The following is a 23,618-nucleotide window of genomic DNA, read 5'->3' as shown; positions in this document are numbered from 1 at the left end:
TTCGACACGGTGTCTCATGACATCTTGATGCGGCGCTTGGAGGAGGTAGGTATCGCTGGGAAGGCTCTTCAGTGGTTCCGCTCTTTCCTCTCGGACCGGTTTTTCAAAGTAGCTATTCCACCTGGCCAGTCCTCTTTCCATCCTTTGGGTCTGGGAGTCCCTCAGGGCTCTGCTTTAAGCCCCACACTGTTCAATCTGTATGTGAAACCGCTGGCCGCTGTCGTCAGGCAATGTGGCCTTACCATGACATCGTACGCCGACGACACGCAGCTGGCGGTGACACTCAGTGGGGACCCTGAGGTGAATGCGCCCAGATTCCGTGCAGGACTTATAGCTGTGGCTAATTGGATGCGTGACAACTGCCTACAGCTTAATGCGAAGAAAACCGAGGTCCTGATTTTAGGGAAACAGGCGGAACTTTGGGGAGACCAGTGGTGGCCTCCCGAATTGGGGGTGTCTCCCATTCCAGCGGCCGAAGTTAAAAATCTGGGGGTCTGGCTGGATTCCAACCTCTCTTTTACCAGCCATACAAAGAAGACAGCAGCTACCTGTTTTGGTATTCTGCAAGGACTGAGACCTGTCCTCAAATTCTTCGACCCCCCCACGCGGCAACTGGTGGTTCAGGCCTCCATCCTCTCCCGATTGGACTACGGGAGCGCCCTGCTGCTTGGAGTCAATCAGGCTGAGGCTACTAGGCTTCAGAGGGTGCAGAACGCCGCTGCACGGGCCATTGTGGGCCTTCCGAGACGATGCTCCGTCTCCACCGTTCTGACCTCCCTTCATTGGCTTCCGGTCAGACAGAGAATCAAATTTAAGGCTCTCTGTCTGACATTTAAGATCCTGAAGCTTTCCTCCCCTCCCGCCCTTGCGGGCCTTATCTCTCTGTATGTCCCTGCGCGGTCCCTCAGGTCTGAATCTTACCATCTGGCGATTAAGCCAAGATTCAGACTGAGTAGGATGGGAGGACGCTCTTTTCGCATTCTGGCGGCTGATTTATGGAATTCCCTTCCTGTCCACATCTGTGCCCTAAACAGCCTAACTCTTTTCAGACGCGCCATCAAAACTCACCTGTTTGCCTCTGCTAACTGATTCTTCTTTCTCAGCTCCTCCTGTTATGTTGTGGCACTTGATCAGGCGCCAGGACACCCCTTCGCTGGGGCAGCTGTGCGCCAAATAAAAGTTATTAACATAACATAACATAACATAACATGACGCCCGGCTGGGTGGTTCCTCCACGTTAGCGCGGCCGGGGGAATGCTTCTTGGTTGCCAGGCAACCCTCAAGCTCTGCTACAATGCAGCTCTTCCTCCTAGCAAACCTGGCAGTCTGCAGTGAACTTAAGTATGGTGCAGCACTTATGGGGATCGAGGGCCGGTGGTGAGACAATACCGGCCCTCTAAACTTCACTTTGATCCAGGGCCGGTGGCGGTGAATTAACTAGTGACCACACAGTAATCCTGGGGATCGGGGGGCCGGTGGTGACACAGTACCGGCCCTCAGTACTTCACATTGATCACGGGCCGGCGGTAGTGATTTCGGCCCCCTGAAAGGTCTTGGGTAGTGCACTGGCACGTACTCTCGGGCACCGGGACCGTCCCTCAGAGGATCCGCGTTGGGGGCAATACAGACCTTACAATTAGCACCAGCTGTGCGCTGACCAGCACACTGAGTGAGGTAACACCCGGACAGGCAGGACAAAGTGCACGAGGCCACAGTCAGGGCGCCGAGACATGCGCTCAGCGTTGATACACGTAGTTGCTTCTTACAAACTTTTGTGCCCCTGAGTTTGTAACAGGAGGCCAGCTCTTCCCAGGTCCTTGGAGACTCTCAGGACACAGCACACAGCAAAGTACTTGGTATTCAAGTAGGAGGGTCACAGCACACAGCAAAGTCCAATGTCCTCACCCTCAGTAGCTTCAGAAAACTGCAGGTCAGCTTCAGAACACAAAGCAAGGGCAGACTTCCTTTCCAGTCTCTTCAGTTGATCTCCTTGGGCAGAGGTTCCTCTTGATTGTAGAAGTTGTCTAATTTACAGGGGTTTCAGGTCTTACTCTTATACCCCCAAAGTCTTTGTCCTTCATGTGTGAAGGGTCCAGGATCCAGTCCCAACCAGTTCTGGATGCCCTCTTCCAGGGCAGGTCTTCTTTCTTTGTGAGTGTGGGCCAGGGCTATTAGACGCACCGCAGGAGGTGAAGCCAGCATTGTGGAAGGCAGGCACAGTCCTATTCAGGCCCAGGTGCAACTCCCCCCCACCACTCTAAGTGTAGATAGGTCTATTCAGCCTAGGGCTGACGCCCCAGCCTCCTGCAGCCACCCCCAGTGACTGTCAGTCACAAACCAGACAGTCAATACACCAACAGGAAGAGGCACACAGAAAGGTTGAACAGGAAAATAGCCACTTTTTAAAAGTGCTATTTTCAAACACGGAATTTAAAAAACATCTTTCCTAAAAGGTGTGTTATCAAATTCTGAGTTCAGGGATACCGGACTTCAGCTTCCAATCTTGCTCTTATGGGGAGATATGCAGGTACACATGGGGCACAGCATTCCCCATTCTATACTATGGGCAAGATGGCTGTTCAATAGTAAAAAAAGAAATTGGCAGTATTTCACTATCAGGACATGTCACTCACACTAGTACATGTCCTACCTTTCACATACACTGCACCCTGCCCAGGGGGGTACCTTGGGTCTACCATAGGGGTGTCCAATTTGTAAGAAAAGAGAAGGGTCAGGCCTGGTCAGTGTGTACACTGGCTAGGACAGCATGGCAATTCACAGACTGCGCACAGGCACTGCGGTGGTAGGCCTGAGACACCATTTCAGGGCTACTCATGTGGGTGGCACAATCAGTGCTGCAGACCCTAAAGTAGCATTTGAATTACCAGCTCTGGTACACTCAGTGCCCTTTACTAGGGACTTTACAGGTAAAACAAATAACTCAATCATGGATAACCAATCACAGTACTAATTTACAGGGAGAGCGTATGCACTTTAGCAGTGGTAAAGTGCTCAGAGTCCTATTGCCAAATACCACAGGTCAGGAAAAACAAGGGAGGAAGAAGCGATAACCCCGAAAAAAAGCGACATTTCCAACAGTGACCATCTGCCCTTAAACGTTAATATCACCTTCCCTACAATTTAAGAGTGCAAAAACAGTAATCAAGTAGTGTGGACCCAGAATGTAGAAATAGGGAGACATAATGGATACATACTGTGTTGGTCTAGACAAGCTGCATTAGAGCTTAGCAAACAAATCATTACTATAATGTCTGATTCAATTTTAAAGTGCTTGGATGAGTCTACTCCTCATGAAAATATATTGAGATCATTCTCCCAAATCACAGCAACTGTCAAAAATATGCTGCAAGTGCAAAGGAAAGGAATATGTGCCTGTAGGAAGAGGTGGTTTGATTCAGGTTGTAGAAAAACATACACAAATCTAAAAGAGGCCCTCCATAAGACAGTGAGAGACAAGGAGGAAGTTGGGAGATGTAGGAAGCTATACAATGAAGCAAGAATACTACGAAATATATAAATAAAAGAAAAAGCTTGGATCACCCTCCCCGAAGACTCGTTGAGTAAAGATAGCTCCTTGTTCTGGCAGGCTGTGAACGCACCATTTTTTATCAATAAGCTTGATGCCCCAACTATAGAGGTGGCAATAGATGAGAAAATGTGGGTAGACTTCTTCTCAACTATATATAACTCGCAGGGGGACAGAGAAGGTAAAAAAGACTATTCGTACCATCAGAAGGGGGTGCCGCTGTCTTTTTACCTATTGATTTTCAGATCACACACAAAGATGTAATTGAGACCATAAATGCTAGCAAGAGTGGTAAGGCCCTGGGCCCAGACGGGGTGCCAATCGATTTGTTTAAATCAATTCCGTCATTATGGTCCCCGTTGTTAACACAGGTCCTGCAAGCCTGCTGTGCGAAAGATTTTATCAATACCTGGTCAGAGTCAATAATCATGCCAATTTTTTAAAAATGGGAGCAGGAAAATCCTGCATGCTACTGTCCGATTTCTCTATTAGACTCCCTGATGAAGGTAGCAGGAAGAATAGTTTTTAGACCAGTTGCAAACATGGGCAGAAGAAAATAATATTTAAGGTATGTGCAGTATGTTTTTAGATCGGGTATAGGAACAAATGAGCAGGTTCTTAATCTCAGTATACTAATTGGAAAACATACTCAAGTGGGAAAAAAGCTGGGAGATTTTATTTGTTTTTTTTATCTCACAGCTGTTTTTGACTGTGTTATACACAGTAAGCTGGGGACCATTTTGACTGATTTAAAGGTCGAACCGGCACTGGTAGAGTTCTAAGGACACCTGTACTCAGGGGCAACTTCCAAGGTTTGGGATGGAACCAAAGGGGAGTGCAGTAACAGTTTTATGAAAGAATTAGGGCTAAAACTGAACGCTAAGAAAACTTTTATTCTGTCTTGTGGGCGGGGAAATCGAAAATGTAGAAGCGTCCAAGCTGGTGGAAGCAAAATAGAATCCACTAATACATTTAAGTATCTGGGTATTTTAAACAATTGTACTTGTTCCTGGGCCCAGGAGATCAAGAGTAGGAGCCTTCTTTTTATGAAGTCGGCTGCGGTTGTAGTTAACTTCTCCAAAAAATTTGGCAAAAGGCCCCCTGAAATCCTACTAAAAATGTATCAGGCGAAATGCGTGAGCATAGCTACCTTAGAAGCAGGAGTCTTGGGCTTTCATGACTGTTCACCCATTCAAGACGTTGAAAATGCTTTTTTAAGATTCATTTTAGCGGTGCCTGCTAGTTCTCCCTTTTTTAATTGCCATAGCGAGTTGGGGGGTTCATACATCTCAGATGTTATTAAGATACAACCAGTGCCACTTTGGCACAGAATATGGACCTCAACTGGCACAGGCTTAAACAAGGAAATATTAAAGGACTCAATGAACTTAGATCACACAACTAAGATTACTTGGTTAAAGTATGTTAAAAAAAATGTATGTGATCTTGGGCGTCCAGATTACTATCCTATACCAGAGACTCTGAATTCTATCTGTCGGAAGGAATTCAAAGGAATTTGCATGACCCACCTTGGGAAAAACAGACTAGCACTGGAAAGGAATAAACCAGCGGTTGTCCAACACCAACTGGCCCTAATAACATGTGATATACAACCATATCTTTTATGCTGTTTAAGGGGATACGATAGATATGTTTTAATACATTTTAGGTTCAGAACATTTCATCGATTGATTAGCTATCTGGAGATGAACAATTGGTCTAGAGATCTATGTCATTGCCACTGTGATGATCTCTCCCCACAATCAACTAATTATGTGATTTTATTCTGTAAATGTTATACTAAGGAAATATCCAGATGGATCCTACATCTCCTGAGATTGGGGAAATTGAGGCAATGTCGAAGTGCTTTTTTATATTTACAATTGTTGGACAGTGATTACTGCATTGGAGTTATGGCTGGTTTCTTAAAAAGCATAATGAGAGCTAGAAAAAGTATTAATGCTTAATTTCCCCAGAAAACATAACAGTATGTATTACATTCTGTAGGACTGCTTTTATAATACACATCTACCCCCAATATAAAATGTTTTAGACTAAATCTACCCTCAATGAATGGATTCCTGAGTTATGTACACTTCTATTTTAGGAAATTTATGAAATGTTATTAAATGTTTTGAAATTGTGATTGCTTTTGTGATTTTATATGACTAAAACCGAATAAAGCTCATTTTGATTTGATTTGATTAGAGTTCCATGTGAGCTATTGTATATATTTTGTGTGAACTTCCTAAATGTGACATTTTCAAAATTGAGACTTCAAATCCAACTTTACCATTGAAGAAGAACTACAAACTACAAATTGTTAGAGACCAAACATGATAATTCTACCTATTCCCAAACATACGTTATCACATTTTAAATGTAATAAGGTAACCCCATGTTATCCCATGTGACAGGTAGGCCTTCCAATAGTCAAAAAGACGAATTTAGGAATTTGTTTACCAACCAGGACATGTAAAACTTTAAAAAACATGTGTCCTACTTTTTAAATACAATTCACTCTGCCCTATGGGATCTTTATGGCCTTTAAGGGTGGCTTAGATGTATTCAAAAGGAAGGTTTAGGCCTTTCAGAAGGTTTATTTTGCTAGTCAAAGTGGCATTTTAAAGGTAGACAGCAGGCCGCATTGGCAGGCCTCCAGCTTGTTTCAAAGGGCTACTTTAGTGGGTGTGGGTGGCACAATGAGTGCTGCTGCTTATTAGTAGAATTTAATTTACAAGCCCTGGGGACCATGTTTTTTGGGGGGCACAGCACGAGCACTTTAGCACTAGTTAGTAGTGTTAAAGCGCACACAGTCCTAAAAGTCAACAAAAACAGGTTCAGAAAAAAACAAGTTTAGGGATGACCCTGCACAGAGGGCCAAGTCCACACAGAATGTAATACAGCCTGGCACCTCATGCCAGACAACACTCCCCCTAGAATCACCCCCATCTACCTCTACCTTTCCTCAAGTCCCTGAACAACAGCATTCCCCTGCTACCATATACATCTTGCTGGCAGCGGTTGCAGTAGCGATCAAGCACCTATTACAGGGTACAGAATCGGGACTGACTCATGGAAAATGACCTAGTTTTCTTGTGTTCACAAGGTGTTCCCTGTTCTAAGGTCAATATCAATCAATCAAGAAATGTATCATTCAAGAAATTTATATAGCGCGCTACTCACCCGGAGGGTCTCAAGGCGCTTGGGGGAGGGGGGTCTGCTACTGCTCGAACAGCCAGGTCTTGAGTTGCTTCCTGAAGGAGAGGTGGTCTTTGGTCTGGCGGAGGTGGATGGGGAGGGAGTTCCATGTCTTGGCTGCCAGGTAGGAGAAGGATCTTCCTCCCATGGTGGCTCTTCGGATGCGTGGAACGGCGGCAAGGGCTTGGCTGGTCAATCGAAGCTGGCGGGTGGGGGTGTAGAAGGTCAGGCGGTTGTTGAGGTACCGGGAGCCCATGTCGTGGAGAGCCTTGTGTCCGTGGGTGAGGAGTCGGAACGTGATTCTCTTGTTGGCGGGGAGCCAGTGCAGGTCTCTCAGGTGTTCGGAGATGTGGCTGTGACGGGGGATGTCAAGGATGAGTCGTACGGAGGTGTTCTGAATGCGTTGGAGTCTTTTCTGTAGTTTGGCTGTGGTTCCGGTGTAGAGGGTGTTTCCGTAGTCCAGTCAGCTGGGTGACCGTCTTCCTGGTATCGGTGGGGATCCATCGGAAGATCTTATGGAGCATGCATAGGATGTTGAAGCATGAAGATGAGACGGCGTTGACTTGTCTGGTCATCGAGAGGGAGGAGTCCAGGATGAAGCCCAGGTTGCGTACGTGGTCCGTTGCTTTGGGTGCGCTGCACCGGGCAGGGGGCCACCAGGAGTCGTCCCAGGCGGAGGGAGATGGTCCCAGGATGAGGACTTCCGTCTTGTCTGAGTTGAGTTTCAGGCGAATGTTAGTCATCCACTCGGCAACGTCTTTCATCCCTTCGTGTAGGTTGGTTCTGGCAGTGGCTGGGTCATTGGTGAGGGAGAGGATTAGGAGTGTCGTCGGCGTAGGAGATGATGTTGAGGTTGTGTTGGCGTGCGATGGCCGCGAGGGGGCTCATGTAGATGTCGAAGAGTGTGGGACTGAGTGATGATCCTTGTAGTACGCCGCATATGACTTCGGTGGCCTCGGATCTGAACGGGGGAGGCGGACTCTCTGAGTTCTTCCGGCGAGGAACGAGATGATCCACTCCAGAGCTATCTCTTGGATTCCGACGTTGCTGAGTTGTTGGATTAGGGTGCGGGGGCAGACAGTGTCGAACGCTGCGGAGAGGTCCAGGAGGATGAGGGCCGCTGTTTCCCTATTGTCGAGTAGGACTCGAATGTCGTCAGTGGCTGCGATGAGGGCGGTCTCTGTGCTGTGGTTGGCTCTGAAGCTGGACTGTGAGGGGTCGAGGGATCCGTTCGTCTCGAGGAAGGCGGCAAGCTGTCGGTTGACGGTCTTCTCGATGACTTTGGCAGGAAAAGGGAGGAGTGAGATGGGGCGGTAGTTCTTGAGGTCGGTGGGGTCTGCTGATGGTTTCTTCAGGAGGGCGCTGAGTTCGGCATGCTTCCAGCTCTCCAGGAAGGTGGCGGTGTCGAAGGAGGTGTTGATGATGTCCCGGAGGTGGGGTGCGATGACGGAGTCGGCATTGTTGAAGACGTGGTGAGGGCAGGGGTTGGTTGGTGAACCGGAGTGGATGGAGTTCATCGTGCGGATGGTGTCTTCGGTGCTGACCGGGGTCCAGGCGCGGAGGGTGGTGGTAGGGACATTGGTACGGTTGTAGGGTGCATGGTCTGTGTGCCCAAGCTGTTGTGTATGTCTGCCATCTTGCTGTGGAAGAACGAGGCGAGTGGTGAGTCGCAGAGTTCTTGCGAGGGGGTGATGTCATTGGTTCCGGCGCTGGGGTTGAAGAGCTCTTTGACGATGCTGAAGAGTTCCTTGCTGTCGTGCGAGTTGTTGTCTAGTTGTTCCTTGAATGCTGTTTTCTTGTTGGTGTGGATCAGCTGGTGATGTTTGCGGTGGCGTGCTTGAGGGCAGTCATGTTGTCTGTAGTCGGGTCTTCGAGCCAGGCTTTCTCAAGGGTGCAGCAGTTCTTCTTGGAGTTCTTGAGGTTGTCGTTGAACCAGGAAGCCTTTTTGCTTCCAGGCCTGCTGGGATGATTTTTCAGGGGTGCGAGGTCATCAGCGCAGTTGGTGATCTACTGGTTGAGGCTGTCGGCTGCTTGGTTGGGGTCCGTTGATCTGGCGGGAGGATTCAGGTTCAGGGATGTGGAGAGCTGGTCGGAGGTGATCTTGTTCCAGTTCCTACGGGGAACCTGTTGAGGGTGGCGCTGTGTCGTGTTCCTTCTGAAGCTGAAGTGGACGCAGCTGTGGTCTGTCCAGTGGAGTCCGGTGGAGTGGCTGAAGGCGATGTCCTTGCTGGAGGAGAAGACGGAGTCAAGCGTGTGTCCGGCGTAGTGGGTGGGGGTGTTCACCAGTTGCTTGAGTCCTAGGTTGGCGAGGTTGTCCAGCAGTGTGGTGGAGTTGCTGTCATTGTTGTTCTCCAGGTGGAAGTTGAGGTCCCCTAGGAGGTTGTAGTCAGCGGAGGAGAGGGTGTGCGGGCTGATGAAGTCTGCAATGTCTTCACTGAATTGTGTGCGAGGTCCTGGGGGCTAGCAGATGAGGGTGCCTCTGAGGGTGGTCTTGGGGTCGGTGTGTATCTGGAAGTGAAGATGTTCGGCGGCTGTGAGGGTGTCTTCGGAGTTGGTCGTGATGCGGATGGTTTTCTTGTGGACGATGGAGATGCCTCCTCCTGTCTGGTTTACGCAGTCTCTCCGGGTGATCTTGTATCCGTCCGGGATGGCGATGGCGATGTTGGGCGCTGAGGAGGCGTTCATCCAGATTTCCATGAGGAAGGCGACGTCTGGAGATGTGGTGTCGAGCAGGTTCCAGAGTTCCACGGCGTGTCTGTGGACAGAGCGGGTGTTGAGCAGGATGCACTTCAGGTGGTTCCTGCTGGTGCTCGGCTTGGCGGGTGCGGTGCAGGTCCGGATGCAGGAGAACTTGCAGGAATGGCAGATGAAGGGTCCGTGGGTGCTTCTCGGGGTGGTACGGTAGCATCCGGGGATCCGGCCGGTGTTGAGTGCGTTGAGTGTGTCGGCTTCGTATGTCCGGCGGGTGGGCTGGCGTCTGCGGGGGCCAGGGGTTCTGGCGCTGGGCGCGGTCCAGGCATGGACGGGCGCAGAGGGGCTTGCCTTTGGAGCGCCTTCGGCGCACAAACGGCGCATCCACTGCCCATGAACGCTGCGCGTGCGCGGGGGCATCAAAAGTAGGGAGCAGGGAGGGAGGGTCAGCGACGGGGCGACGAATGGGCTGGCGGGGGGTGGGGCCGCAGGGAGACAGTGGTGGGAAAGTCTGGTGCGGTCAGGCGGCTCAGCGGCGGCTGGGTCGCCCAGGCAGGACAGCAATGAAGCGGCAATCAGCGAGGAGGCTCAGGGGAGCAAGCAGCAGGAGAAGCGTGGGGGCGACCAGGCCTGGGCACACGCACAGTAGTCGCTCCCGAAATGGTGGACGCGGCTCTCTTAAGTAGGGAGCCAGGACAGAGGGTCAGCGACGGGGCGGCGAATGGGCTGGCAGGGAGCGGGGCCGCAGGGAGGCAGCAGCGGGAAAGTCTGGTGCGGTCGGGCGGCTCAGCGGTGGCTGGGTCGCCGGGGCAGGACAGCAATGAAGCGGCGATCAGCGAGGAGGCTCAGGGGAGCAAGCAGCAGGAGGAGCGTGGGGGCGACCAGGCCTGGGCACACGCACAGTGGTCACTCCCGAAATGGTGGACGTGGCTCCCTTAAGTAGGGAGCCGGGAGGGAGGGTCAGCGACGGGGCGGCGAATGGGCTGGCGGAAGGCGGGGCCACAGGGAGGCAGCGGCGGGAAAGTCTGGTGCGTTTGGGTGGCTCAGCGGTGGCTGGGTTGCCCGGGCAGGACAGCAATGAAGCGGCAATCAGCGAGGAGGCTCAGGGGAGCACATAGCAGGAGGAGCGTGGGGGCGACCAGGCCTGGGCACAAGCACAGTAGTCGCTCCCGAAATGGTGGACGCGGCTCCCTTAAGTAGGGAGCCAGGAGGGAGGGTCAGCGACGGGGCGGCGAATGGGCTGGCAGGGGGCGGGGCCGCAGGGAGGCAGCGGCGGGAAAGTCTGGTGCGGTCAGGCGGCTCAGCGACGGCTGGGTCGCCCGGGCAGGACAGCAATGAAGCGGCAATCAGCGAGGAGGCTCAGGGGAGCAAGCAGCAGGAGGAGCGTGGGGGCGACCAGACCTGGGCACACGCACAGTGGTCACTCCCAAAATGGTGGACGTGGCTCCCTTAAGTAGGGAGCCGGGAGGGAGGGTCAGCGGCGGGGCGGCGAATGGGCTGGCGGGGGGCGGGCCGCAGGGAGGCAGCGGCGGGAAAGTCTGGTGTGTTCGGGCGGCTCAGCGGCGGCTGGGTCGCCCGGGCAGGACAGCAATGAAGCGGCAATCAGCGAAGAGGCTCAGGAGAGCAAGCAGCAGGAGGAGCGTGGGGGTGACCAAGCCTGGGCACAGGCACAGTGGTCACTCCCGAAATGGTGGACGCGACTCCCTTAAGTAGGGAGTCGGGAGGGATGGTCAGCGATGAGGCAGCGAATGGGCTGGCCGGGGCGGGCCGCAGGAAGGCAGCGGCGGGAAAGTCTGGTTCGGTCGGGCGGCTCAGCGGCGGCTGGGTCGCCCAGGCAGGACAGCAATGAAGCGGCAATCAGCGAGGAGGCTCAGGGGAGCAAGTAGCAGGAGGAGGGTGGGGGTGACCAGGCCTGGGCACAGGCACAGTGGTCGCTCCCGAAATGGTGGACGCGGCTCCCTTAAGTAGGGAGCCGGGAGGGGGGGTCAGCGACGGGGCAGCAAATGGGCTGGCGGGGGCGGGGCCGCAGGGAGGCAGCAGAGGGAAAGTCTGGTGCGGCTGGGCGGCTCAGCGGCGGCTTGGTCGCCCGGGCAGGACAGCAATGAAGCGGCAATCAGCGAGGAGGCTCAGGGGAGCAAGCAGCAGGAGGAGCGTGGGGGCGACCAGGCCTGGGCACAGGCACAGTGGTTGATACCTTGCAATGCTCATTATTTGGAAGTGCAGTTACTGGCACAATTGGAGGTTTCTGCTCCACCGTATCGTGCAACAAATATGGGACTAGATGTAATGAATCCCTCGGTGTAGTATAAAACACACATGTGTTCAAGGGGTAGAGGGAATTGAGAGGGGATTACACACAAAAAAGGTTTGGAGGAAAAACAGAGAACAGGAATAAAACACCATTGACATATAGAATATGAGGGTGTGGGCACCAAGGAAAGGAAAGATAGAAACAAATCAGAAGGTAGTGCCTGCAGAAAGGCAAATAAATTATAAGGGGGTGAATATACGGAGAGAGAAAGACAGGGAGAAAGGGAATAATTAGTGAGAATTGACCAGACTGAGGGAATAGGGTAAAAAAGAGCGGAAGAACGAAAGAAATTGAGAGAGAATTAGAGGCTTGGAAGAGAGCTGGCTGAAGAACCTGAGGGAGCATATAGAAAAAGGCTGGGGCTGCTCCTCTGCTAAGCCAGAGGAGCATCGCGCCCCTCCTTTCAGAGCAGGGAAAATAAAATGTTAATAATGTAGTTATTATCATTTTAATTTTCTTAGGTTCAGGGCTTGGTTAGGGCGGGGCAGAGCTGGTGGCACAGGGGGAGGAGTGGTGTGTGCACACTAAGTGCACATGACTTCTTGGCCATCCGTCTGGGACCGGCCAAACAGTCATGAGCACTTAGCATGTTTCTCACCACAGATCCTGATGGGGACCAGGCCCAGGCTCCCTGCCCTCGTTGGAGCGCAGAATCACATTCCTCAGACCAATCACAACACCGCGTTACAGTGCTGTGATTGGCTATGGGGAACCTAGGACCACGGATGCTGTTTGCTGCTTCCTGCTCCCTTATGGTTCCGGACAAAGCAACGGATATGAGACGGCGGCCGGCAGCTGTGAGGACGGAGGTAAGTGTTTTCAATTTTTTCTATTTTGTCGAACTCCAAAGGGAGGGGTATGGAGACTGAGTGAGAGAAAGGCAGACAGAGTGTGGTAGACAGAGTTAGAATATCATTGAAAGGAGAAAGAGAAAAGCAGATATATAGAAAAAATCGAGAGCGAAAGAAAGGTCTGCCTTAGTGTTTATGTGTGTCTTTAAGATAGGTGGGGGTTCAGGCACAAAATAAGCAAATGTGTCCACCCTCAAAGGTATGCTTTATTGGGCTAAATGTATTACATACTTTTAGTACCACATAAACGAATTAGTAACAGAAGTGGTCAGATATTGGCCTATCAAATTAAAATTCAAAAAAGGTCTTTATTTCGATGCACATATCATAAAAGACTATACCTTAAAATTTAAAAAAGTTTAAGAAACGTGGACATTCCGTTCTCATATGAGTGACAGGACAACACAGCAAAATAATTCATCATCAAGATAATCCATCCAAATACACAATAATTCATCTAAAAATAGAATAAAAGCTACAAAAAGTGTAGAAAAAGAATCCAGGGCCAAAATACAATGATCTTCACAGAATTAATTTAACTATATGTATATATAAATATGTTACAAACACTTTCAGTTCTAGCTTAACTTGTGTGCACAAATTGCCCACATCCAGTGTAAGAATGTAGTGACAGCAATAACAGTGGGTTCTGAACAATATGTTTTGAGTATCCTTAGTGCTATCTAAATCCAGAGGTACGACAGATAAGAGGCAATAACCAGTCACAGAAATATAAAGTCAGGTAGGCCTTCAGAAGAGTCCTCTACTGACATTGACCCCTGCATTCTCCAAGCTCACCTTTAAATTCAAGATGTTTTGAGTCCACCATTCATTGTGCACTGCAAAATGGAGAGCTGTGCCTGGTTCAACAGACTGTAACATGTCCAGGATGTATCTGTCTCTTCGATGGATTTCGCAGCATGAACATGGAGGGCAATTTGAGAGGGAATGCCCATCGGTAAAAAAAAATGCCCTGTGAGATCATGAAAACAATGTCCTCTTTCTAGGCTCTCTATTTAACTATATTAAAGGCAAAAACATCTTGTATAGTTATACCCGAAAACAATGTTTGCGAACATAAGGGTTGACCTTCTTCTGAGTTTGGTAATCTGAGAAAGCTCTGACCAAGATGATTTGAGGGAAATTAGGGGATTTAGTAGCTGGTATGATAGGGTCTGTACATTACTTTCTAGATCTGAGTTAGAGATTTTCCTAGCCTCATATATGCAGACATCATGAACAATTTTCTCCATCGTCGACCTTTGACAGCATAGTTGTACTCTGTTAAAAAGGGGACTCAGGAGGACAATTTGTCGTGTTTGAGAGATTGTTCTGCAAAACTGCTCCCCACTTGGTCAAGCCTGGATTCAGCTTTTTGCATTGACTGATCAAAGTTGGATTATGATTTTGGAAACATCACTTTTCGTCCCTCGGTGATAAGTCGACAGATTGGACACATGAGGATGTTGCTGTCTGTGATAATGGCTGCCGGAAAGTTGGCAGGTGAGTGAGTTTTATTCACAACGTTTTCACCACCCCTGCTGGGCTTCGCTGAGGCCATCAGCAAGAACAAACAATACTCGTAAACTGTGCCTATGGTAAAACTCAGAGCCAAATATTTAAAATATATAAAAATATAGAATTAAGTTAAAATAATATTTAACTTCAAAACAATTTTTTTTTATTGTGGTATAATTATCTTTTTTCATGTTTCATCATTCATTTGCATTTCGTCAGTGACAGCAGAGGGTGCCAGAGAGCAGAGCAAAGCAGCACAGCGTTTGCGGGAGAAGGGGAAAGAGCAGGAGCACAGCGCGGCGAGGTATCCGCCGTAGCTAGCCACATCTCCCGAAAGGAAAAGACGCTGCAACCCCCCCGTCCGTGCCCCACAGCAGTCGAGGGGCAGCAGCGTTGAAGCGCCGAAAGCGGCGAAAGTGGAGCCTCGGAAGCCGTGCGAGCCGCAGTGGTTTGCGGTTAGCGGCCACGGCTGCCTGCAAAGGGACCTGCGAGCACCTCCGGCAGGGGGTGCACAAACCGCTCCAAACTGCTCCACGCATCCCGCATCTCCCGCTGCATACCCCCCCTGTCCCCAGCTCGAGGGGAGAGGAGAGATAAGCAGCCGCAATCAGTGTGTTCCGCGGACTGTCAGCAGGGGCTTGAGAGCAGAGCAGTGAGGAGCGGGGCGAAAGAAGAGATGAAGGCCGTCCTGGGGAGCTGTTCAGCCAGCGCCGGGGTCAGGATTGCCAGGATTGCCAGGAGGACCATCACGGGTGCGTCGCGGGACCACAGCAGGCAGAGCAGGTTGGTGTGCCTCCTTCCCCCTTCCTCCCGTGGCCCTTGGTGCTCTGGTCCCAGGCTCCCCAGTAAAGACAGCAGGAGAGCACAGCAGTGGTGAGAGGCAGTCCGTGTTGCATGATAAGGGGCCCTGGAGTATAACCCTGGAGTATAACCCCTGGAGCATAACCAACGCACCAAGCACTTAGAACAAGCACTCAGAGAGCATATAGCCCTGCCCGCACAGTCATAAACAGCTAGAATCTTTGAGCAGCGGCAGTGGCAGTGGCAGTAAGTGGCAGCAAGTGCGCACAGAGAGGAGGAGTTCCTTTGGACTCTCCCTGGACTGGACCCCGGACATTGGTGTACCATCTAAGTCCAAGAACTACCGAGCCGATAAGCAGAAAGCAAGACAGCAGAAAACTTGAGTAGTACACAGACCAGTACACAGACCAAAAACACCAACACCAAGCCCGGATCAAGTAAACCCCGTCGCGGGAACCAGAGTTGCCACCGTGGCCACCGCGAGCGTAACAAGTTCGGATTACCCCTCGCCCTTCAAAGCTCAGTCGATCGTCTACTGAAATTGGATAGTCATCATCAACACAGCTCGCGCTAACCGGTCACTACATGATAAAGGATTGCACGCCCATTTAGCGCCCCGAATTTGTGACTCCACCACTACACGTCGTCACACTCACGTAATAAGGTGTTTGAGAGCTAATAAGGAGCAGGAGGCAAGTGCTCTAAAATCTAATATTGTACCATCATCATGAGATCAGGGAAAATCAGAACAGAACCCATAGTGAAATTAAGCAAAAACAAACAACCCCTACGCTGGAAAATGAGCGAAGATCTCACCCTCTCATCCGACGAGGACCTAACAGAGGACACGTTAGAGGCAAAAGAGGCAAAAGACAACACTGTCAGCGTCTTTACCGTTAAAACACCAATGAAGACCAAAGCCCTCAAGAATGCTAAGATCACAGATTTTTTAATCTCAACCACCCCTTTAGCGCCGTCAGTGATGCATGTTCCAAATTTATCGACTACAACCAACATCAAAAGAAGATCCCAATCGGTGACCTATTTAACAAAAGCCTTGTAGCCCCAAAATAATACCCTAAGCAACAACTCCCACGCAAATGAACATCACCCCTGGGACAATTCCCAAAAGAAACAAACAAAAATGATGAACCAAATCAAGGTAAATGTCCAAATAAACACAAGGGAGGAAGGTGGCGACCCCTACCCCAATGTTGCATTAAGGGACTTGCACACCGAGGGCCCACAGGTTACATCAACGGTACCCACCGGCCCCGAAACGCGGCGTTCCCTCAGCCTAGGCTCATACTTTGGCTCGAGGGACTACGATGACCACATGGGTGGACTTGCGATCAGCTCTGATAAAGGTCAATAAGTGCCCATCAGACACAACGGACAAGGCCATCACCGAAACTGCCATCAAGGACCAACCCCCCTCCAACAGGAAGACTCCAAACGAACAAACAGACCCAATAGATGGCTCGATAGGCATAGAGGCACAAGAAAACCAAAATAACACACTTAACCCCAGCGACTGTGTAGAATTGCAAGAGGCACACAACCCGATCAGTGCTAATTCCGCAATCGCCGGCCAACTGACCAGCAGGAAAACATCAAACCGCCCGTCGGGGCTATTCCCGCTCCACTTTAACCTTTCTACAACAAGCACAACAACTCCTCCTATGGGCTCCGAGCTAAGGATCAGAATGGCAAATTATACACTAACCCCCGACATGGGGCACGGTGGGGACCAAAGAGACCTACCCGACTTTCGAGAAACTCGAGCCTTGGGTTCAGCAATGCACAAACCAAGGGACAAATCTCGGAGTAGCCCCAAAGTCCCAAATCAGTCAGTTGACAACAGCTCATCAGTGTATGCACCATTGTGGCCGCCGTTCATTAATATGATGGAAACCATCTTAACAGCCCTACTTCAACATTCTGAAAAAATGGAAGTGCAGATAGACATCTTCCAAATCTTATCCACACACGTCGCGGGCATAGATAAAAAGATTCTCGAGCTGAATTCTTTCATTGAAAGGGCACAGAAAGACCCGCACACAACGCACCATCAATGTCAGTGCTCTTAACAATGAACCATCTTAAAGTTTTACCAGCAATCCTAACTGACATTCTGGAAGAGGTTCAGAACAAACCAAATAATGTTCACCATTCCCCTGAAACTTTTGGGACCGGAACCTCTTTAGAAAGTATGCTAACCTCAACCTCCAGTGCCACATCAGATAGTGAGGATACAAGGGCAGACAAAATGGAAGGCCGTTCATCACTTTGCCATACGGCCACCGAGGAATTAACCCTTGAAGCAACAAGAGAGCATCTAAAAGGTACTCCGAACCCAGCCAGCATAGGGAAAGATGTTTCTGGGCAACCCCAAAAAAACGGATTCCAACCCCACAATATTACGGCAGAGCCTGAAAATCTGAAGAGAGAAGACCCGGAAACAACATCCAACGGGCAAACAAACCAAATCATCCCACTGACAAAGCGCGAGCGCAAGAGACTGAGGAAAGCAAGACAAAATAAGCATCAGGAGAAAAAAGATGCTAGAAGGTTCCCAAAACCAAACACAATCACAGGCCCGACATCGCAAAGCCCACACCATAAAGACTGGGCGGACCAGGAAGAACATGCGGACCGGGGGTCGACACATTCCTTAGCGACTCAGCCCCCTGAAGCTCTATCAACAGTCGATATTAAGAACCAAAGCACTTTAATTGCAAATCATAAAGAGTAACCTAAGCAAGACCAGGAAGAACAAGCGGACAGCGGGCTGTCATGTCCTCTAGCTACTCAGCCCCCGGAGGCAACACCAACAGTTGCCACCGAGAATCAAAGCATGCCAATTGCAAAACAACCTCAACCAACAGTGCAATTGGCGGTTGGCTCTCCAGCGCCAAAACAATATGCAGAACAGAAAACCATCTCACAATATTTCTCGAAAATGGTGTCGGGACCCAAAGAGAACCAACCTGTAACAGAGCATCACGAACCGAGACCCCATACTCAAGTCCCAGCGGACCCAATATTACAGCAGGCGGCCTTTGACATCGAGCTGGTAATGCAGCCATTTGCCCTAAATCAGAGCAGCTGAGACAATCTACTCACGCGAAACAACCAATTCTGTTCCTCAAACCGGAATGAGAAGCCAGATACTACCTATTCATTGAGCTCAACAAAGCACAAATGAATACTGCACTACAGTTCAAGGGGGAACCAGGACATCTTAAATCGGAGTGCTATTCTAAAACTCACCAGCTCGTTCGAGACGTTAAAACATGTGGATACAACTCACATAGATAGTATTGAATTCAAAACAATTCCCAACACAAAGGGGAGAGATATGACAGTGGTAACATGGCAGGACCCCGAAATTGCCAAAGAGGTGTGGCTATACATAGAAGAGTTTGCCAACTGGGGAATTGAATTAAAATCAGTGCCGCCAGAAAGATATCCAGGCCCACTAGTCGCCATTGTGGAAAAAAGATCTAAACCAGATGGCGGAATTTTTCGGGGGGCCGTCAGCAGTATGGCCACCAATAAGGGGGAATGGGCCAATCTACGAATCATCTACTATGGCCAGACAGGGGGATCTAAAGAACGTCAGAAAATTCTACCCCCAACACAAAACTCATTGGTGGAAGGGATGATAGACGCATGAAAACCGACCTTAAAAGCCTGCTCTTGGAACATCAACGGCCTGGGGGGGGCAAAACCAACGAAGCTATATTAACGTCATTCCTAAAAAACTTTGACATTCTGTTACTACAAGAAACCTGGCTAATGGCTTCGCAGCAAATAGATGGTTTCAATGAAATTCAACTACTAGCAACCAAAAGTGGCCTTTCCGGACGGGGCCTATCAATCTATCTGACTACCAGCATCGCTTGGACTTATGTTAACATCGACACAGGCCAACGATGGATACAGTGTATCAAAATTGAGCTGACGCAAGACCCCGGCAAAGGCATACAGAGGGCTCAAGACTTTTCGCCAATGATAATTTGTAACATCTACATACATCCAGACTCCAAAAACAAAGTGGAGAGAATTCTGACCTCAAAAGCCCTCATCAAATCCATGCAATCCATACACCCGCAGGCTGGGATGGTCTTGTCAGGAGATTTGAACATGTTCCTGCTTCAAAAGGACCACACTCTAACCATGTCACAAAACAAATGGAAGGCGGAACAATTCCAAGCATTGTTACTAACCATCGAAAAAAAGATAAATTCGGCCAACAGTGTGCCTTATTGTTCGCAGAGGTGGGAATAATTGCTTTGAATGGCCGCTTGCCACAAGACCAACCAGCAGCTTCAACCAGAATAGCAAAACAGGCTAATTCAGTGTTGGACTATACCATTGTGGATTTAGCAGTCCTGCAATCCATCGTCAGTTACAAAATTATCCACAAATTGGAGAGCGACCATAGTTTGCAAGCATTTGAATTTAGCCTCCAACATAAAAGGGCCGCAGCATATGAGGTCTTGACCGAACCCCCAAGCCTTTACAACCTAAAGAGACTTGTGTGGAATGGCAACAACACCAAAGAGATAATGACGCATATTCATAACGCCCACACTGAAGCGACCGGATATGAACCATCAGCTCACCTGGACAACTGGGAATGCCTGATCAGTACACTAATAGAGAGATTTGGCAACCAACCTCGCAGTCATCAATCAACCTCGGGTAAAACCCCCTAAGTGACCCATGGATGCATAGCATGCAATAAAAGGACCCTAAACCAAAAAATCCGAAAATTACAAGCGATAGGCAAGATAAAGGGTGAAGAAACAGCCAATCAAATATACAAACTAAGGCAAAATTACAAAAAAGAAGTGTGGATAGAAAAACCAAAATACCAAACTGGCATTTGGCAATCACTATTAGCATCCAGCAAATCCAACAATAATGGTAAATTTTGGGCAGAAATAAACAAAGTCGCAAATGGAGCTGCTCAGGTCTCCAATGCCAACATACTTGAGGGTGATTGGATACAGTATTTAGAACACACACAAAGTAACAATATGCTTGCATGGAGTCCAGTCCAACACAACCCACATCAACCAAAAAAACGAGATGTAGAGCCACAGTTTGATGTAAACTAGATAACGCCATTGCAGGTAGAAAAGGTACTTAAAAACCTGAGATCTAAGGGCGCCCCTGGACCTAACGGCTTACCGAACCCCCTGTTCAAACAAGATCACCAGTTCTGGGCAGCATATCTTACCCCTCTATATAACATCGCTTTTCAGTCCGGAAGTATTCCCCAATCATGGAGAGGCAGAATTCTACATCCAATCTTCAAGGCAGGCTCAAGATCTGATCCAGCCAATTACCGCCTCATAGCGCTCCTAGATGTCGAGGACAAAATCTACGCCTCGAACTTGTTGACAGCCTTAGAAGATTAGGTCTGCGCGAAAAAAATTCTCCTGATCACGCAGACAGGTTTCAGGCCTGGAACCAACACCCTATGCAACCTGCTGGCGTTAAACCTCCTGGTCGACAAAGCAAGGGAGAAAAAAACCAAGCTGTATATGTGCTTCGTTGACTTAAAAGCAGCTTTGACACAGTCCCGAGGGAGGCACTATGGCAAAAAATGGCCACTTGGGAAATACCATCAAAGCTGTTGTGGGCCATTATCAACCTATACTCATCCACTTGGGTAAGAATAAAACTAGGCAATGCCGAAAGAATAACTAGAAAAATACCTACCCACGTCGGCCTTAAGCAGGGTTGCGTTTTGGCACCAACGCTTTTCAACATCTTCACTGCGGATCTGGACAAGAGCATCGCGGAGGTAGAAAGCGACCCACCAAAGCTAGCCCAGCACAAAATCAGGAGCATACAATACACAGACGACATTGTACTGTGCAGCCAGACCCCGATGGGCCTACAACGCTCCATCACAAAACTCCATGATTACTTTAGTGCAGAGGGCTTGCAAATCGATTACAAAAAAACAAAGATCGTCTGTTTTGCCTCGCAGCCAGGGAAGAAATCCTTTAAATGGCACATTGCAGGCAACACAATAGAGCAGACTGCCTCGTACAAATATCTGGGCATAATGGTCGACGCCAGATGGACCCATCAATTGTTCAGAAAGGCTCAGGCAAACAAACTACGTTTTGCCTTAAATCTACTAAAAACAAAACTGAACTGCCCATCCAACTCGCACCTGCTGAAGGTAATTGCTGCCAAATTTTTACCATCTCTAACATACGGGTCGGAATTGTACAGGGGCAAGGACGCAAATTTCTTGAACACGTGAGAGAGCGCAATTTGAATGAAATGTATATCGTAGCCACATTTAGACGTATATGTTATAAACGAAGGAATGAAATGCATATCGTAATGTGAAGTTGACACTTATAGCATATAGATAACTGATATAATCCAAAGTAATATAGGAAATGTAACTGTATTCACTTTAGAACATGTATTAGATTTGGGAGGCCCGTATACATAATGGGTAAATGAAGAAATGCTTACGAAATGTAAACATGCACAGTAGAATTCATGTACGTGTGTAACTTTTAAACGGAGAAACGTGGAGAAATGTATGGAGAAAATATGAGGATAACGAATAAGCATAAAACCTCGTATTCTGTGTATTATATATTCTATGTAAGTTGTATTCAAATAGAGGAAAGGATATACTAAAAGCGAATATATAAATGTATGTTAAAGGTTATACTGTGTAGCAGAAGTTTGTAGGAATGCTGGAAGAGTTTTAGGTCATTTGTGATTATAACCTGACTGACCAAGAGTTCGCAGGAGCGTAGTCCAATGTATGTAATTTAGTGGACTTACAGGAGTCGTAAATAGCTTGATGTGGACGTGAGAGCCAAGAAGTCTAGCACTTGTTAGATTTAAGGTGACAACGCCGGACGGAGTTTATGGCCTGAACGTGATGAGAAGCGCTTAGAATTTGAATTGTTTTTGAATGACCATTCACAGGACCTAGAAGGTCAAAGAATAGCAGTTGTAAGTTAAAGTCTTGTTTAAGTTCATATGACTTTTGATCTGAAAGTGTCAATAGAAGTCGCCAATAAGAAGACGAAGATGACATCTAAAGAAGAAAGGTTAACTTAACGGACGGCGAAAGAGATGAAGCAATGGAAGAAGCTAGAAGCTGGCATCATCGGGGAAAGTCCGTGGTGGGCGTCAAGGGGCGTTCCACCCACACTGTGATTGTGTATTTTAGGGACAGCACCCCGGGGATAAGATAGCGAAGGCGAGGGCGAACAGCTCAGAGCAGAAGTCATCATAGAGAGCAAGAGCGTAGATGACTTGAGCAGATGCGCTGAGAGAGATCAGAGCGCAAGAGAGCAGTAGGCTGAGGACCCTTAAGAAGAGCGGATGGGTAGGCAGAGAGGGTACTGCTTCTTAAAACTTAAGTTACCTTTAGAGGCTAAGAGAGTTTGAACTTCTTTGGGAGTCAAACTGCTGACACCTTTTTAGGTTAGGAACTTGCGAAGTAGGGATGTCACCTAGCATAGAGTAGGGACAGAGTTAACGTGATACTTTTCTCTTTCTGTAGATGACGCCAAGGAACCACTTCACATCGAAGCTTTAAATTGTTGAGATTGGAATTGATTTTGTATTCTTTTGTATACTTTGATCCTGAGAGGATTGTAATTGCATCCAAATTTGACTTTTATATAAAACTTTTAAACTTTATCAGTTGTAAGTGGTTCTTCAGAGTGGCGTCAGTTAATGGGGTTTGTCTAACCTATGCGGGGGTTGTCTTTTACTCAATGACAGATACTAGCGGTCCAAAATAGATGAATGAGATAAGTTATTAAATTGATCATAAATTAATATCAAAATCTCATTCCCCGCAGTTGGTAGCAGAGTAATGATGGTTATCTTCTTGAGGAAGACGACCTAGGCCAGGTTAGTTTACCCCAAGGTCCCTAGTCATCGTCGACCAGAAGAAGAATTGCAGCCGAAGACGGTGCTGACGAAGCGTCGAGAGAAAAGCAGCAGAGTCGGTCGAGAGTGAGTATAAGGGTCATGCGTTGTAAGATTGCGGTGTTTTATGTTGTTCCAGTGTTGAAATGTCAAGCGGAGTTGAATGCCTGTAGTGTGATTGAGGGAAGGTTGTGAGTGCGCGCAACCGGATGAAATCTTATGTCCAGAGGACTTAAGTGGTTCGGGTGTATCGAACACCCAGAGTAATTTGTCTACCATTGAAAGGGGGTCATGAGGTACCATTGATTTCCCGACAGACCGATGATAGGGGGAGCGTATGAGTGAGTGAATGAGTAACGGACTCTGGTCGTACATTTACTGTGTGTAAGTAACCTATCAGTTGAGGCAAGTGTCCGACCGTAAGAGGAAAGACTCTGTGCCAGTTGAGGTAGCAATTACAGTTAGACTGTGGCCGTACAGTCAGAGAAAAGTGATCGCTTGGACGGAAGTAGTCATTTTTCAATGTATGAATGAAAACGCATGCGAAATCGTGAGACGAATTGAGAAAGAAAGAGAACTGCTGCAAAGGGAACGAGTGACGTCAGCATAGAACCGCGCTGAGATTGGTTAGTTTGTCAGACGTCAGCAAAAAGTCGCGCTGAGATTGGCCGATTAGTGAGAGCCGCGTAGGGATTGGTTGGTGGTTGTCAGTGGGACGTAAACAAGGAAGAGTAAAGGGAAAATTGTAGATTGTCGAAAA

This window comes from Lissotriton vulgaris, chromosome 6 (genome assembly GCF_964263255.1).
Source record: "Lissotriton vulgaris chromosome 6, aLisVul1.2, whole genome shotgun sequence".
NCBI classification, from domain to species: Eukaryota; Metazoa; Chordata; class Amphibia; order Caudata; family Salamandridae; genus Lissotriton; species Lissotriton vulgaris.
This window is presented reverse-complemented; position numbering follows the sequence as displayed.